This window comes from Leuciscus leuciscus, assembly GCF_965113295.1.
Source record: "Leuciscus leuciscus genome assembly, chromosome: 8".
In the NCBI taxonomy this organism is placed as follows: Eukaryota; Metazoa; Chordata; class Actinopteri; order Cypriniformes; family Leuciscidae; genus Leuciscus; species Leuciscus leuciscus.
Window position 1 is genome coordinate 401,883 of NC_138732.1, and position 9,983 is coordinate 411,865.

Below are 9,983 nucleotides of genomic sequence, written 5' to 3' on the forward strand. Positions count from 1 at the left end.
ACACTGAAACACCTCCAAACACACACACTGAAACGCCTCCAAACACACACTGAAACGCCTCCTAACACACACTGAAACGCCTCCAAACACACACTGAAACGCCTCCTAACACACACTGAAACACCTCCTAACACACACTGAAACGCCTCCAAACACACTGAAACGCCTCCAGACACACACTGAAACGCCTCCTAACGCACACTGAAACGCCTCCAAACACACACTGAAACGCCTCCTAACACACACTGAAACACCTCCTAACACACACTGAAATGCCTCCTAACACACATTGAAACACCTCCTAACACACACTGAAACGCCTCCTAACACACACTGAAACACCTCCTAACACACACTGAAACGCCTCCTAACACACACTGAAACACCTCCTAACACACACTGAAACGCCTCCTAACACACACTGAAACACCTCCTAACACACACTGAAACGCCTCCTAACACACACTGAAACGCCTCCTAACACACACACTGAAACGCCTCCTAACACATTGAAACACCTCCTAACACACACTGAAACGCCTCCTAACACACACTGAAACGCCTCCTAACACACACTGAAACGCCTCCAAACACACACTGAAACACCTCCTAACACACACTGAAACGCCTCCTAACACACACTGAAACACCTCCTAACACACACTGAAACGCCTCCTAACACACACACTGAAACGCCTCCTAACACATTGAAACACCTCCTAACACACACATTGAAACACCTCCTAACACACACTGAAACAACTCCTAACACACACTGAAACGCCTCCTAACACACACTGAAACGCCTCCAAACACACACTGAAACGCCTCCTAACACACACACTGAAACGCCTCCTAACACATTGAAACACCTCCTAACACACACTGAAACGCCTCCTAACACACACTGAAACGCCTCCTAACACACACTGAAACGCCTCCTAACACACACTGAAACGCCTCCAAACACACACTGAAACACCTCCTAACACACACTGAAACGCCTCCTAACACACACACTGAAACGCCTCCTAACACATTGAAACACCTCCTAACACACACTGAAACGCCTCCTAACACACACTGAAACTCCTCCTAACACACACACTGAAACGCCTCCTAACACATTGAAACACCTCCTAACACACACTGAAACGCCTCCAAACACACACTGAAACGCCTCCTAACACACACTGAAACGCCTCCTAACACATTGAAACACCTCCTAACACACACTGAAACGCCTCCTAACACATTGAAACACCTCCTAACACACACTGAAACGCCTCCTAACACACACATTGAAACACCTCCTAACACACACTGAAACACCTCCTAACACACACTGAAACGCCTCCTAACACACACTGAAACACCTCCTAACACACACATTGAAACACCTCCTAACACACACTGAAACGCCTCCTAACACACACTGAAACGCCTCCTAACACACACTGAAACGCCTCCTAACACACACTGAAACGCCTCCAAACACACACTGAAACGCCTCCTAACACACACTGAAACGCCTCCTAACACACACTGAAACATCTCCTAACACACACTGAAATACTCCTAACACACACTGAAATGGTGTTGTTTACACCATATTTTGTGATATCAGTCATGAACTTTTAGCACTATTGAAAGATTTTCAAAAAACTGATTAATCTGATGTAATTTATATCGTTCTTTGACTAAATTCTCTCTGAATGGTTGAAACTATCAGGCCTGGCTACAAGCCTCATAGTGACACAATAATTATCATTATGTGCATCAGTTTTTAAAATTTAGCGTATTTTTCCGAATTTCAGTCTCTAGGACTCCTGCATGGCAGCTGTTCTCTAGGACTGAGAGATCATTTTTCCATATCATTTCTTTTGAAATATTCTAATTTCATTGCACTCTTTTGTCCAGCTTTACATTTCGCACACAAAGGATTCCAGTGGGAGATTTTTCTCTGTTATCTTTTAGCTCATCAAATCACACGTTTCTTTCAAAAGTCAGTGTAGGATTGAAAATAATCCAAGATATTTTAAATGAACAAAGACATTTGCTTTACTGTTTCCACCCCCTCTCTCTACCACAAGGACCGATAGGTATCAATAGGTATGATGCATCTTAATTTGGAGCAGTTATCTTGCTTTTATAAACCGTGTGTAAAAAACGTAGGTGTTGTATTTGATCGCTCCCTCAAATTTGACCAGCAGATAAACTCGTAAAATCCAGCTTCTACCATCTAAGAGTTTTAGCAAAAGTTAAGCCTTGGCTCTCCCTTAAAGATTTTGAAAAGGTAATTCATGCATTTGTCTCTACCCAACATGATTATTGCAATTCCCTCTATGTAGGAATAAACCAACGATCTAGTTCTCGACTTCAAATGGTGCAAAACTCTGCGGCTAGACTTTTGTTGGGTGTATGCAAGCGTGAACATATTACCCAAATTTTAATGTCTCTTCATTGGCTTCCTGTTCGTTCGATGAAATCCTTAAACGGACTGGCACCTACTTATTTGTCAAGCCTTTTGTCCATACACAAGCCAGTGAGATCCCTCAGATCTTCAGATCATAGGCTGCAGACTGGTCCTGGGGCAAGACTGAACATGAGAGGGGATCGGGCTTTCTCTGTTATTGCCCCCAAACTGTGGAATAGTGTATTAGAACTGCTCAAACACTCTCTGATTTTAAATCTAAGCTAAAAACTCATCTGTTTTCTTTGGCTTTTAATGTATTATAGTGATTAATATAATCTTTTTTATTGTTTGTTCTTTGTGTGAATGGTGTTATAATTTGTAGTAGTGTAAAGCACTTTGGTCAACTCTGTTGTTTTAAACTGTGCTATAGAAATAAACTTGACATTGACATTGACCATCTGGAGTTCCTAAAGGCACAGAGGGGCTGATAGTGATCTAGGCCTGTAGGCCGACATGTGTGTACTTTCGGGGTCGATGAATTGTCACACCTTTAGTACGGTGGGGGACGTGTAATTATCTGATTGGTCAGTTTGAACGTCTCACATTTGGGTTTTAGTCACATATTCAGGAAAGGATAAAAGAAGATTGAACCATCTTGCTAATAACGTTTCTTTAGTCATTCGGCAGTCTTGCAGCTTGAGCCACTGCAGGAATCCACCCTTACAACAGCGCGACCATTTTCTTGTTTCCAGTGTTGCAATGTTGTTGCAGTAAAGCAAATGATTAGATGTAACTGGACATTATTTACCTCAGAATTTAGGTTTTTAGTTTACAGCCCTCTGTTGAGTACCAGAATAAAATTTGTGTTATGTTATTCCAATTTAGGTTTCATCTCGTTGCGTAGGCAAACAAGGAGATATTTATAGTTAAAGCAAAGATATCATTTCTCCTCTACGCTGCCGCTATCTTGTCCCTGGTATGTAGTTTTTTCTAATTCTCAAGCCCCACCGGATTATACGTCTCCGGTCTATCCTGGGTATACCGACCCAGTCTACAAATGTGTTTATGTGGGATGCGACTGTGTGTGTGTGTGTGATGGGTAGGTTTAGGGGTCGGGTTAGTGTGTGTGTGTGTGTGTGTGTGTGTGTGATGGGTAGGTTTAGGGGTCGGGTTAGTGTGTGTGTGTGTGTGTGTGGGATGGGTAGGTTTAGGGGTCGGGTTAGTGTGTGTGTGTGTGTGTGTGTGTGTGTGATGGGTAGGTTTAGGGGTCGGGTTAGTGTGTGTGTGTGTGTGTGTGTGTGTGTGATGGGTAGGTTTAGGGGTCGGGTTAGTGTAAGGGGATAAAATATACAGTTTGTACAGTATAAAAACCATTACGTCCATGGAATGTCCCCATTTAGATTGCTAAGTAAACGTGTGTGTGTGTGTGTGTGTGTGTGTGTGTGTGTGTGAGAGAGAGTAACTTTGATTATTAGTCACTCAAACCTTTATCTAGTGATAAATGATTGATGAGTGATAAATGATTACTTGATTCAAATGATTGACAAAAGCATTGATTTGATTTTCCCTGCAAGTTAATCTTTTAATAATTCCTTCTTCAGAACTTTACCTTAGAATTTCTCTCAAGAGCTTTTTTCTTAAGAATATTTTCATCACAGCATTGATAATAAAGCAGACAAAATAGTATATATATGTAGAGTTGAAGTGTGTGAGAACTTACCTGAGATGAATTGAGATGCATGCAGGGCCACCGGTCCCGATCCTGTCTGTGTGTTGTTGTTGTGTATTTGCTTTGCAATTTGTTTCTGGAAGCATCAAACAATTAAAAGGCAGGATAGTTACCTCTAAAGTTTTATCATTGAGTGATCGTAAACGTGAGCGTAAACCATCACAGACAACTGTCCCCCATCCTGGCTTTCTTGGAGACATGTAAAGGAAAGGGGAACCCCAAAAGAACCACTCTGAAGATCAAAGCCTTACAGGCAATAGTATATCAACAAACGTTTATGTTTCTTAACAATGTTTTAAAAAACCTCTGATCTTATTCTATTATTTAATATTTTATTTTTTAATTAGTTAATAGAGATGAGTAAATGGCTCAATGCTGTTTTATTTATTTTCAGATGGTCTACACTGAATTTTCACTACCTGATTAAATCTTTACATTTTTGATGGTTTACATTTTTAGCTATTTAATTGATAACAAATATGTTACAAAAATGTTACAGTCATAAAAAATAAGTTGGTTAAAAATAAATAAATACATATAAATATGAATATAAAAATACCCTACATGTTCAGAGCGCTGAAGAAGTAGTTCATGCAATGATAAAAAAAAACGATCCAAAAAGCAAATAGTTTTAAGTTGTCATAAACAAACCAGTCCCAGATCCTGTCAGGGATAAACTACAGTGTGAAATGAGTGTTTCAGACCCTCACAGTGTCACGAGTCACCACACCAGCTCTGTCACCTCACCGCACTACACTTCCCAGCATCCCTCATGTTTCCCACCTGCACACCATCAGCCATCACCTAATTACATCAGCACCTGCACCTCATCATCAGCGCTCCCTATAAAGAGACACTTCTCCTGCGCTCCCTTGTCTGGTCTCGTCTATATGACCACCTTAAGATCGATTACCTGTACCTTACCTGTTCTGTGGAAAGAGCCGCCAGCCGCCAGCGTCTTGAACTGTCATCTGCAAATAGAGACATTCGTTCACAGCAAGCTAAGTCAACCTTCATCTGTTCTTCATCCATCACACCACCAGTCTGCATTCCTGTTCTTTAATAAGCTCTTACCTGTCTGCATCCTTCTGTTCTGTGACTCGCAGAGACCAGATGAGCCTCTGTGCATCAGGCCACAGCGTATGTAAAGTTAAAGCTTTCCAGAGCACACTCTGGAGGTTACTCAGTACAGGTCTGGGGGTTGCCTTTTTTTTTCTCCTCACCTCTCCTCATGTTATGCTGTATTCTCTTCCTCAATGCTCTGTCTTCCTGTCCTGTCTACCCCCTTGTCATATTGTATGTATGTATGTATGTATCATATATGTATGGACAGGTTGATGGCTAATTTCACTGGTACTTGTGACTATGTGACAATAAAGGCTGCTACTACTACTACTACTACTACTACTACTACTTCCAGAGTTTTATTCCTACTAAATTTATTTAAATGCATAATCTTAAAAGTTTAAATTAGATCTTTTAAAATGAAAAGACTCTAAAATGAATCAAATCTTTAAAGTTTTATTAAAATCTTCTATTTATCTTCTTAGAAGACTTCTGTATGATAGAAATGATTTTGCTTAAATTTAACAAAGTATTATTTTTACTAAACAGCGTCTGTTCAAAAACTTTACAATTTTAAAGCAAAAACTGTGCTTGGTCGTCTTAGATCTTAGTTATGCAAAAATATTCAAGTAGTATTTTTGTCCATGCGACAAGAAACATGTTGTCAAAGTTTGTCACAATGTTCAGAGGATTCGACATTGCTCTTATTTAGATAAAGTTTAAGTTGTATCTTTTAGAAAATCAACACACATTTTCAGAGACGAGATGTTCCTCTGTGGTCCATGATGCAGCATACGTAAAGTTTGTCTTGAGTGAATATTTAATTTTACTCGTCTTAATTCAAAGCGTGATCTTACTTTTTCTACGGTAGCTATGATCTATTGCACATAAGTTTTATATCATTTTTACTTCTCTTGTATCTCCCGAACTATCCTTAAAGGTAGGGTAGGTAATCCTGTTCAGAAACACTTTTTTTTATACTGGGTGAAATGGTCCTTCCATCCTGATAGTAGTCAATACATTATGTGTTTAGAAAAAGGAATGAAAAAAATCAGACCTCTGTAGCAGCTGCAGGACAGTAAAAACTCTGACCAATCACTGCCATTCGGTGCGAATGTAAAGAACCAATCAGATGCCTTCATGTCTCGTGCCCGCCCCGAGCCCCACTGCGCGCGCTGCCCTGCGTGCACTCATCACATGTCACCGTTCCCGGAAATATTCAGCTCAAAGCACCTGCATATGCAGTCAGCGAAGGCAAACAAGGCAAAAACTACTTCCTCGGACCCTGCCCGCGCTCTTGAACGACCTCCTCTGCTTCGCCCTCAACCCCGGACCTGTCCTCGAGCCGACGATGCGGTACTTGTCTCCGGACTCGGAGTGTACATTAGTCTTCATTAGAGTCAACAATGTTTTCATCATGGAAAGTCTTACATGCAAAACACCGTATATGTTATGAATCTTACACGAAATTCATCTTCATCACAGTGTAACTGATGGTAATGGAAAAACGTGTATCAATGCAACCTGTTTTTAGTTTTGCCTTATAAATATAGCTCGTTACCGAATGAAACTTTACCATTATCGATATGCTAGCTTGATAGTGAGTACTAAAAGAAATCTTATTTGTTTATATTCATAGTGATAAAGTTAGGTATTTTATTACATGTGATTCTGACATGATGTCACTGTATGTACTGCGCTCCTTCCTCTCCACTCGTCTCAGGTAATAAATGCGTCTTGTTCCAGCCTGAGCGTTTGGCGTCGCGCGTTCATGTGTTTTGGGGGCGTGGCTTTGGAAGGAGCTCAGAAGGGAGGGGGTGGAGTGAATGGAAATAATGAGCTGTGTTTATTGCAGATTAAAAGGTCTACAGTCACTCGATTTTTATATTTTCTATTTTCAGAGTACTTACATTTTAATTATGTATTGGTATATAAAGACAGTTTAAACAAATTTGGAATGTTTTTTTTTTAGAAAAAGGATTACCTACCCTACCTTTAACCAGCGTGGAAACACACAGGGTGAAACCCTTTACTGAGGATATACTATCAGTTATCTACTCAAAATATATGCAGAAGTTTAAAATGTTAGCATTGTTGATGTGACTGGTGGTCTGGTGGCCGCGTGAACAGACTTTGGGGAGAGCTGATGATACTATAGCAGGACACATGCCCTTTGACCTCCTTGATTTTGGAGGGTGTTAAAGACCCTAAAGTTAGTCCTTAATTTCAGTTGTGTAAATTACAAAACAGCATTTTTCAACCGAGTGAATCTACACATGAGAGGCCTTCAGAAGTCGTGTCTTCGGGGGTTAATGAGAATATTTAATTTCCTTGTAAAAACCAAAGATTAAGCTAAATGACACTAGTTTTCCAAAGTTCCCCCCAAAATCAAATACTGTATACAATTTGTATTACACTTTTTCAAAGGATAATCCTGCTTTAAAGTTTGAACAAAAATGTAAAAGCGTTTCTTCGTATTTGCTGTGTTCTGACACAATGCCATTAATTGGTACTTTTTCTTTTATAAAATGTTATTTATAAAGATATTTGCTTTACTGTTTCCACCCCATCTTTCCACCACAAGGACCATTTGGAGTTCCTAAAGGCACAGAGGGGCTGATAGTGATCTAGGCCTGTAGGTCGACATGTATGGGAAGCCAAACAAACCAAAAGTGGGACGAGACAGCGGGGGTTTACAGAGCTCGCGCCGCGCTGACATGTCATCTGCGCGGTTCAATGGTCCGAGCCGCGCGGCCGATTCGTCAGCGCAGCGCGGACGTGTTTCCCAGCGACACCCAATGGGCAGCGCGGCGCGAACAATCCTCACCAGCGCTGCGCTGACCAATTTAAACAGCGCAGCGCAAACCATACATGCAAATAAATGTACAATAAAGAAACCCCTCCTTCCTTACAAAAAATTGGTTCTCTACTGAAATTTTGGAGTTTTTCCCTACAGAAGACAAAGAAGAATGACAAGATGAAATGCATACATTTCTTATGTTTATTATCTTTAATAGTGTTAGTAAAGAGTAGTGTTGTGTGTCGAGACTTTGAAGAACTGCACATATGTATAGAGGCTATACGGAAAGAGCTGTACAAAGCAGAAACTTCAATGGCTTTCAATATCGTAGTCGTCTTGAGGAGCACGCCGACCTTCTGGTAATTATATCGGACAGTTTACATGTTCAGGTAATGTATTTTATTACTGTAGTAAGTTTTGCATTCAGCCATCATTATTTTGTAGACTTTAAGCTTTTTATGTCTGAATTCCATAATTAAAACGATCATTTGTTAATTTTGAATAAAATGTTAAAACTAAAGATCGATTTTATGTTATTGATATTTTGTGATATTGATTTATAGGGTGAATTCAGTGTGATTTGGACACTTTTTGCCATTGAGAATAATTGGAAAAAGTGTCCCTCCCAATCAACACACACACACACACACACACACACACACAATATTGTGTGTATTCAGGTTGATTGGGAGGGACACTTTTTCCAATTAATCTAAATAAAAAGCTTAAAGTCTACAAATGATGGCTGAATGCAAAACTTACTCGATTAATAAAATACATTACCTGAACATGTAAACTGTCCGATATAATTACCAGAAGGTTGGCGTGCTCCTCAAGACGACTACGATATTGACAGTCATTGAAGTTACCAATTATAGGTTTGTAAACATCCGGGATGCGTGCGCATCGTGGTTGCAGAAAGACCCGTTTAACAGCTGATCATTACACGGATACGGTTAAGAATAATACTAATAGCTCGATTTAAAACATTTTATATATATATATATTTGAGTTTATATTTAATTTTCGGAATGTTCTCCGCATATTTTTTTGACCACTTTTGGTCCCGACATGCGCAGTAGAACCTGCGTGACGCCGTGTGACGTAGGGTGATAATTCCCCTATACATATGTGCAGTTCTTCAAAGTCTCGACACACAACACTACTCTTTACTAACACTATTAAAGATAATAAACATAAGAAATGTATGCATTTCATCTTGTCATTCTTCTTGTCTTCTGTAGGGAAAAACTCCTAAACTTCAGCAGAGAACCAATTTTTTGTAAGGAAGGAGGGGTTTCTTTATTGTACATTTATTTGCATGTATGGTTTGCGCTGCGCTGTTTAAATTGGTCAGCGCAGCGCTGGTGAGGATTGTTCGCGCCGCGCTGCCCATTGGGTGTCGCTGGGAAACACGTCCGCGCTGCGCTGACGAATCGGCCGCGCGGCTCGGACCATTGAACCGCGCAGATGACATGTCAGCGCGGCGCGAGCTCTGTAAACCCCCGCTGTCTAGTCCCACTTTTGGTTTGTTTGGCTTCCCATAGACGTGTGTACTTTGGGGGTCGATGAATTGTCACACCTTTAGTACGGTGGGGGACGGTGTAATTATCTGATTGGTCAGTTTGAATGTCTCACATCTGGGTTTTAGCAGAGCCCGTCTACGGAGAGCCTTGGCACTTCCTATTAGCCCCATTGTGTCGATCTTGGTTGCAGTTCCATTAGAATTCCACTGGAGGTGATCGCGGGCGAGTGCAGACTGAATGGGAGTCAATGGGGCTAGACGGCTAAATGTGTCTCTTTCACCCGATTGCCGTTGAGAAATCTCAGATTTTATTGTAGGTTTTGCAAGTTCAACATGGGTTATAGGTCGAAAGTTGAATGAACGAGTACTTATTTCTTTTCGATTTCTTACAGGTTGAGTTGTTGTTGCCCATAACACGCTAGCATTCTGCTAATGACGTCAGCATTCT